Source organism: Pollicipes pollicipes, unplaced genomic scaffold (genome assembly GCF_011947565.3).
Source record: "Pollicipes pollicipes isolate AB1234 unplaced genomic scaffold, Ppol_2.1 Scaffold_3087;HRSCAF=3621_pilon_pilon_pilon, whole genome shotgun sequence".
NCBI classification, from domain to species: Eukaryota; Metazoa; Arthropoda; class Thecostraca; order Pollicipedomorpha; family Pollicipedidae; genus Pollicipes; species Pollicipes pollicipes.
In genome coordinates, this window is record NW_023596225.1 from 28,774,635 (window position 1) to 28,782,686 (window position 8,052).

Below are 8,052 nucleotides of genomic sequence, written 5' to 3' on the forward strand. Positions count from 1 at the left end.
GTTTCCGTGGTGTAGTGGTTATCACATCCGCCTAACACGCGGAAGGCCCCCGGTTCGATCCCGGGCGGAAACATAGTTTAGCTTGTAGAAACGGTACGGTTGTTATACAAGACCAACATAAAGATAGTTAACAGTGCACAAATTAGGATGGGATGACATCGCCCGTTTCCAATCACGTGTTGTGCTACATAATGCAAGAAGTTAGGCATGATTAATGGTCATTACAGAAATAACGCCCGTATTCGATTAACCTAAGAATCATACCGCGACCGAAATGTGAATAAAAGTAAACATGTCAGACTCACGGAAAAATATGAATGGAGACTATGAAAAATGGTCAAAACACGAATAACACGATATTTGTTTTCGCAAACACGTCCAGCACCGCTGCCGCCATCCATCTCTCGGCAAGTTGAAATCAGAATGACCCAATTAAGGCGGCATGACATCGTACATGGCACGGACTTCATTGAGTTGGTTGGAGAAACACTTCCCTGGATTGCCCATCACCTTAAGGCTACCATGTGACTTCGCACTTGCTCAATTGTTCGACAATGGTCTCCATGCTGTGAGCTAGGACTTGAGGACGAAGTTCTCTTGGACAAGCCAGCTAACCGTTATCTTCATTATCTCACCACCTGCCAGTTACATCAGCCAGTTTTGTGATCGCAAGGCGATGTCTTAATTTTTACTTGTTTAGGCGTCCATCGGACGATGTCGCACTCGTTTCTCCTTGGTTAACATCACGCCATTTCTCTACCCTACGACCATGAATCAGTTCCGACGTGCGCCGTATATATGCTGTTCCATTGGTGACCCTGAAGAGGCTCCTACTCTCGACGAGCTCGAAGATGCAAAATCGCTGTCGGTTGTGGTGTGTGTGTGTGTGTGTGGTGTGTGTGTGTGTGTGTGTGTGTGTGTGTGTGTGTGTGTGTGTGTGTGTGTGTGTGTGTGTGTGTGTGTGTGTGTGTGTGTGTGTGTGTGTGTGTGTGTGTGTGTCACGTAGAAGCCGCGCGTACCAACCTTACGGACGCGCCCAGAGGCAGCACAACCCGAGGGACAAGCTGGGCACTGCCCCTCGCCATTTGCCAGGCGGGGAAATGCATGTCCTGCGCAGTCCGATCTCCACATCTTTTGACAGAAACATTTTGGTGCCATTTTTCATGGCATAAGCCCCGACGTCTCTGTCGACATGTAGACCCTAAAATTCACAATTTGGAGCTGCGGGGTATCGGTCCCCGTACCTCTCACATGCTAAGCGAGCGCTCTACCACTTGAGCTACAGCCCCTGCGGTACCGCAAAATGACGTCAATAGTTGGGCGCCATGACTGACCGACAGGTCGCCCTTTACTTGAGGTGGACCCGCTTCCGGAGAGCTAGTCAGGTTGAGATCAGTCGGCCGGCCCCTGTCCCCCGACCGGTTGGTTTGTCAGGTAGCATCACCTGTTTCCGAGGTATTGTGGCTATCACATCCGGCTAACATGCGAAAGACACCCGGTTCGATGCCGGGTGGAAACATCGCGTAGTCCGTAGGAACCCTACGGTTATAGTGCAACACCAGCACAAAGGAGTCAATATTAGATGCATTGTGTTTGGGCGTAATGGCCTGATTTCCCCATGAAAAGCTGGCGCAATTCAGGACAACGGACGTTCTGTTTTTTTTCTCGAAATGGCCCAAAATAGTTAGCTGCTTGCAATGTGAATTGTTTTGATACAGATTAATGGAAAATAACATACATTGCGGCGCATTTTACATTACCGGTCAGTTCATTTAGGAGCTACCATGAGTCTTCACCAAAAATGAAATAAGGCAGCACTGACTTAGTTATTAAATACTTGGCTGTTTGTTTTTTTGCGACGCGCATAGTTCTGAAGCAATTTTTGAACATTGACTGCGCATTGAAGATCACTCTATTCCAACGGTTTCGCATAATGCATCACATCGAGGTCAGAAAGCGCACTCCAAAACCCGGTGGTTCATATTGGCAGGTTAGCGCACTTGCTTATCTTATTTGTTTTCAAACTCAGTAAGTTTTCAGTAAATCATTCGAAACGCGATCGCTACAAAAGTCTACTAGAATTGTCAGCAAGGGAACGGATTTTCTCATTACCGGTCGTTAACCTAACTGATTCAGGACGCATTTGAAACATATAGACGTGATTGCTTCTGACTGCACTGCACGGATAAAGAATTGACTTCCATGTCTACGGTATGGACAAGTTTATTTGTTGTCTGGATTTCCACTCCAGTATTCTAGTAACTTAACTAACGAGCATACGTTTAGGTGTCAAACGCTTGATGAATGCAACAACATGCATTTTTCGGTTCCACGCCGTGTTGCTGACTCAGTATGGCCTTCCAAGTCATTGGTTCGCTTTGGCCTTCCAAGTCATTGGTTCCGCTTAACTTATGGAGATCTTTTCAAAACATCAGTCAAACAGGGTCCAGGAGCAGCACCTGCAAGCTACCCGAGAATGATGCGGTTATTTAGGCTTCTTGGTTCGTTAATGACGACAGGGCTCCCTGAACAAGGGGGGATATCTTAAAGGGTGTTTTAGCTCCGATAATGAATGACGCTTAAATTACGCGTGACATTCAGTGACCGTTAACATGTGCTCCGGTGGGGATCAAACTGTCCCCCCAAAGGTTTTTTCCGGAATGGTTTCCGAACGCCGCGGCGCAGCCGCACCACATTTTGCATAGCTGTCGACAACTGAATAGCGGATCGTTTGCTATAACAAAGATAGATGTACCTTGTAAGGTCGCTGACGTATGGCAGGTTGAAGTCAGGCCATGGTTTCAGCGAAGTCAGGTTCTAGGAAATCGTTCAATCTGATGCAACAACGGAATGTTAGACGAAGCCATACATCTCTGAGATGCTTTCTTAGGCAACACAAGTATTGAATAAGCAAATCGCGCTGACCTAAAGTCAGGTATGAAGGCCAGACCAAGGTGAAAACCAACCTGTTTTATTGTTCTAGGGCTTGCCGTAAGGGGTAGTCTGGTGCTGATTTCGAATTTACTGAAGGCAGGAACCGCATTATACATCTTTCATGAACTTTTTAGAGGTCAGAGTAGGTCATTGATCTGAAATGATCCAGGTCAACGCTTTGCTTTTTTAGAGACATACTTCCTGGCGTGGTCTTTTTTGCTTATTAAAATGCAAAACGCAGAGCAGTATTGTATGATTGTGGTCACCATGACCTTCAAGAGGTCAAACAATGTCACTGACCTTAAATAAGCGTGTTACCTTTTGCATGGAAATAGTTATCTAGGTTCTGGAGACACTTTGGAAACCAACCTGGAATTTGACCATGTTTGACCTTCTTTAACCCAAAGGTGATGACTTAGGAGCATCAAACTTTGACCGAAGTGCATTCACGTACAGGTCAACATGCCCTGCAAATTCCGTGTCTCTAGCTTACCTGGTTCCCGAGATTTCAGAGGAGGGTGGGGTCAGATTGACCCCACACCTCAGCGAAGGGTATCTAGCCGGCCACCCAGGCTAGTGTTTAGATTTATGCTCAGGACTGCCGAGACGGCAGTCTTGAAAACATTTGAAAACACAAAATTGAAAACACAAAGTTGAAACATTTCTTATGCAAACATTTCCTTTAAGCCCGACGACGGCAGCTTAGTTGAACAGTCAGAACCAACAAATTGCAACTAGGTAAACAATGAATTTCGTAGGCTGTCCTGTAGTCATTAACATCGATGCTCTTTCTGTCGATGGCTTTTATGATGAAACTTTTGATCCCATGTTAAAAAGATTTGGTTGGTTAATGTGGCTTCTGGACAGCTTTCTGATGTTTTAAAATCAATTTGTGTTGAAAATAACTAAGCTGACATTCATAGAAACTTGGACCACGACAGTATGATATCGGCCGCCTAAAAATCTAGCATTTTTATTTGCCCTTGTTCATGCAAATGACAACATGAACTTTGGAACTATTTGGAATTCCAAGAAACAGAATTTGGAAAAGTTTGGGACGTTTGAGAGAAAAAACCCAGAACATCCGTTGTCCTGCATTGCGCTAGCCTTCCATGGGGAAATCAGGTCGGTACGTACACACACAATGTATCTAATGTTGACTCTTTTGTGCTGGTGTTGAACTATAACCGTGGGGTTTCTACAGACTGCGCGATGTTTTCACCCGGCATCGAACCGGGTGTCTTTCGCATGTCAGCCGGATGTGATAACCACAACACCTCGGAAACAGGTGATGCTACCTGACAAACCAGCCGATCGGGGGACAGGGTCCGGCGGACTGACCTCGACATGACCAGCTCTTCGGGAGCGGGTCCACCTCAAGTGAAGGCTGACCAGTCGGTGAACCATGGCGTCCAACTATTGACGTCATTTTGGGATACAGCAGGGGCTGTAGCTCAAGTGGTAAAGCGCTCGCTTAGCATGTGAGAGGTACGGGGATCGATACCCCGCAGCTCCAAATCGTGAATTTTAGGGTTTACATATCGACAGAGACGTCGGGGCTTATGCCATGAAACATGGCATCAAAATGTTTCTGTCAAAAGGCGTGGAAATCGGATTGCGCGGGAGATGTATTTGCCCGCTTGGAAAATCGCGAGGGCCGGTTACCCGCTTGCCACTCAGGTTGTGCTGCTTCTGGGCGTGTCCGTAAGGTTGGTGCGCGCAGATTCCACGTGACCAGGAATAAAAATATCACCAACTTGAAAAGGGGGAAGCGATGAATGAAGGGGTTCTGTTCAGGTGACATGAATTAACTGTTGCAAAGTAATGAGTAAAAACCAAAATAAAACAGAATGCATGTAATGTCCGTTCTGAGAGGTCGGTTGGTGCAGCAGGTTTCTAACTGTTGGCGTGATAGTTAATAATAGTGGAGACCTGGCTCCTGCCAGTTTTTCTCGCGAGAACCAAAGAGAGATCTTGTCAAACAGGGCTTCTGTTTTCTGTGCACTTACACTCACCAACACTCACGCTACAACGTTTACACACACAACCGACAGTAATTCCGCGTCTTCGAGCTCGTCGAGAGTAGGAGCCTCTTCAAGGTCACCAATGGTACAGCTTCTATACGGCACGCGTCGGAACTGATTCATGGTCGTAGGATACAGAAATGACGTGATGTTAACCAATGAGAAATGAGTGTGACATCGTCCGATGGTCGCCTAAACCAATAAAAAAGTAGGGATCGCCTTGCGATCACAGAGCTGGCTGATACAACTAGCAGGTGGTGAGACGATGAAGATAAGGTTAGCTGGCTTGTTCAAGAGGACTTCGCCCTCAAGGCCCAGCCCACAGCATGAAGTTCATTGTCGAACAATTGGGCGAGTGAGATGTCACTGCACGGTAGCCTTAAGGTGATGGGCATTCCAGAGAAATGTTCCTCCATCGAGCTCAATGAAGTCCGGGCCATGTACTATATCATGCCGCCTTGATGGGGTCATTTTTTCAACGCCGAGAGATGGCGGTAGCGGTGATGGACGTGTTTGCGGAAACAAATATCATGTTTGTCCGTGTCTTGACTCTTTTTCGTAATCTCCATTCATATTTATCTGTGAGTCTAACATCTTTACTTTTATTCACATTTTCGGCTATGGTGCGATTCTTATGTTAATCGATTACCCGCGTTATTTCTGTAATGATCATTAGTCATGCCAACTTCTTGCATTATGCCGCACAAATCGTGATGGGAAACGGGCGATGTCATCCCATCCTAATTTATGTACTGTTAACTATCTAACTAACTATGTACTGTTAACTATATAGGAACGCTACGCAACCGTAGCTAACGCTGCGCAACCGTAGCGTTCCTACAGCGTTCCTACAGCGTACGTAGCGAACGCTACGCAACCGTAGCGTTCCTACAAGCTAAACGATGTTTCCGCCCGGGATCGAACCGGGGGCCTTCCGCGTGTTAGGCGGATGTGATAACCACTACACCACGGAAACAGCTGACGGCTCCTGATGAGCCGGCCGATCAGGAGACAGGAGCCGACCGACTGACCTCGACTTGACCAGCTCTCCGGGAGTTGGTCCACCTCAAGTAAAGGCTGACCAGTCGGTCAGTCATTACGTGCCAACTACTGACGTCATATTTGAGAACCACCGGGGCTGTAGCTCAAGTGGTAGAGCGCTCGCTTAGCATGTGAGAGGTACGGGGATCGATACCCCGCAGCTCCAAATAGTTGAGTATGGTTTTGGCATACCCCTGGAAAAGTACCCTACAAATCCAAATGGGAATATAGCGCGGCTACATGTGCCCATTCGCAACCCGCCAAATGCAATGCGTCTTGCGGGGGCCATTGGCCAAAATTAATAGTCTAGAAATTAAATCCTTGATAAATGCGCATAATAAAAGACATCAGATACACTCTAAAAGGAGAAATCAAATCCAAACGTTAAGTAAGCTTACACAAGCGCTTAAAAACTACCACATGGCCGGCCGTGCAGAGGCTTACTCCGGACCAAAGCCTGGATACGCTGCGCCCTCCACGCAGACACTGTATGGAGAGCGTCCTGTCCCATATCACGGTGTCCGATTTAGTTGCATGCTGGATTTCATCCGCCTACCTCAGTGTGAGAGAGTAAGACCGTCTCCTTTCCAAGCCTGGCATTCCTTTTGAAGTTTGGCTTTCAGCCTCCCGATCTTTTCTACGTACTTCCATCCCTGGGTAGCAACGTTGGTTCCAGGACAAAAGTGCGCATGGAAGTAGTACGGGAGCATAAAACACCTTAGCAAATGTTCGTTTCGAAATGTATGTGTACGTTGCAGGCGGGTGCACGCTGCGCTTTGCAATGTTTTTGAGATATTTGGCAACATTTTGTTTATGGCCTTGTGGGAAGCCTTGTGAGAAGAATGCAAGTGATCCTGGAGCTCCATGACGCTTCATGTAACCGTAAATCACTCTTGCAGTCTTCGGCAACTTTTTATAACAAGCTGAAAAACTAGCCTTCAGGATCTTTAATGTCTAGCAAAAACATTGAAGGTGGTTTTAGGGCGCTATCTACATTCGTTAAGCAGTGAGTTGCTTTTTCAACGCTGTGCAACTTTTGGAACGTTTAAAAAATTATCTTTTAAGAGATCTGGCGCCTTAGAAGGCCACTGAATGTAGTTTTAGGACAACAACTTGTTTCATTATGCTCATCCTCTTTTCATTTGATGTAAGGAATGTTCCCATATGTTCAGGTAACCTGGCTGTCTTGCAAAGAAACTGCACTCAGTAATTGCTGCACCCAGTGCTCTTTCCAGACTAGATGCAAGTGTGAGGTTGGCCAGTACCTTGTAAGACACATAGATACTTCACTGCTCGGGATGTAGCACAAGGTTGAGGTAAGGGACATAATGATATTGAGAGGAGCCCGTGGAACGGTTCTCCCCTGATACATCCGTATAACACGAATTGGCCACGAACGACCTGTTGGGCATCTAGCTCCACTCCCCGTAGAGTGTCTTAGGTTTCAAGATTAATTGGCTCTAAATACGGCTTTAATTCGTCCATCCCTGCCCTCTGCTGAGTAGCCGTTGCTTCCACTGGTCCTTATAATCTATCGCCTTGCTTGCGATTCCATGCATTCGCCCCCCCCCCCCCCGCCCCTATAATCATACGCTGCATTCATTTACGGGGGTGGCTGCACCGAGTTGCAAGTTCCACAAACACTAGTGGGCACCGTCCCTGTTTTATAAGCGCCACTCGGACTGTTTATGCCAGTTTCAGCCGGCAGAGACCCTGTCACAAGGTACAGCTAGTACGTTGTTGTTCTGTGACCTGGAGTGACCCTTCATCTTTAGTATCGCCCAAGTAGCATCCACCCCTAAGGAGAACCTGCAATGAGCCACAGGGAATCGGCCACACGGCGAAGTACCAAAAATTCGTGTCACTGCATTCATTCAGCGTTTGACACCTTGGCGTATGCTTGTTAGTTGAGTTACTAAAATATTGGAACGGAAATCAAGACAACAAATGAACTTGTCCATACCATACCGTGGACATGGAGGTAAACCCTTCCTCCACGAAGTGCAGTCCGGAGCAATCATGTCTATATACTTCAAATGCGTACCGAATCAGT

General features: G+C 46.8%; 2 non-coding genes across 2 annotated transcripts; one reads left to right on the top strand and one right to left on the bottom strand.

Moving 5' to 3' along the window:
* On the top strand, positions 1–73 carry TRNAV-AAC (transfer RNA valine (anticodon AAC)). The gene has a single exon. It is a non-coding gene; the product is annotated as a tRNA-Val (tRNA).
* Positions 74–5,861: 5,788 nt separating this feature from the next.
* TRNAV-AAC (transfer RNA valine (anticodon AAC)) lies at positions 5,862–5,934 on the bottom strand. Its single transcript has one exon. It is a non-coding gene; the product is annotated as a tRNA-Val (tRNA).
* Positions 5,935–8,052: the final 2,118 nt, after the last annotated feature.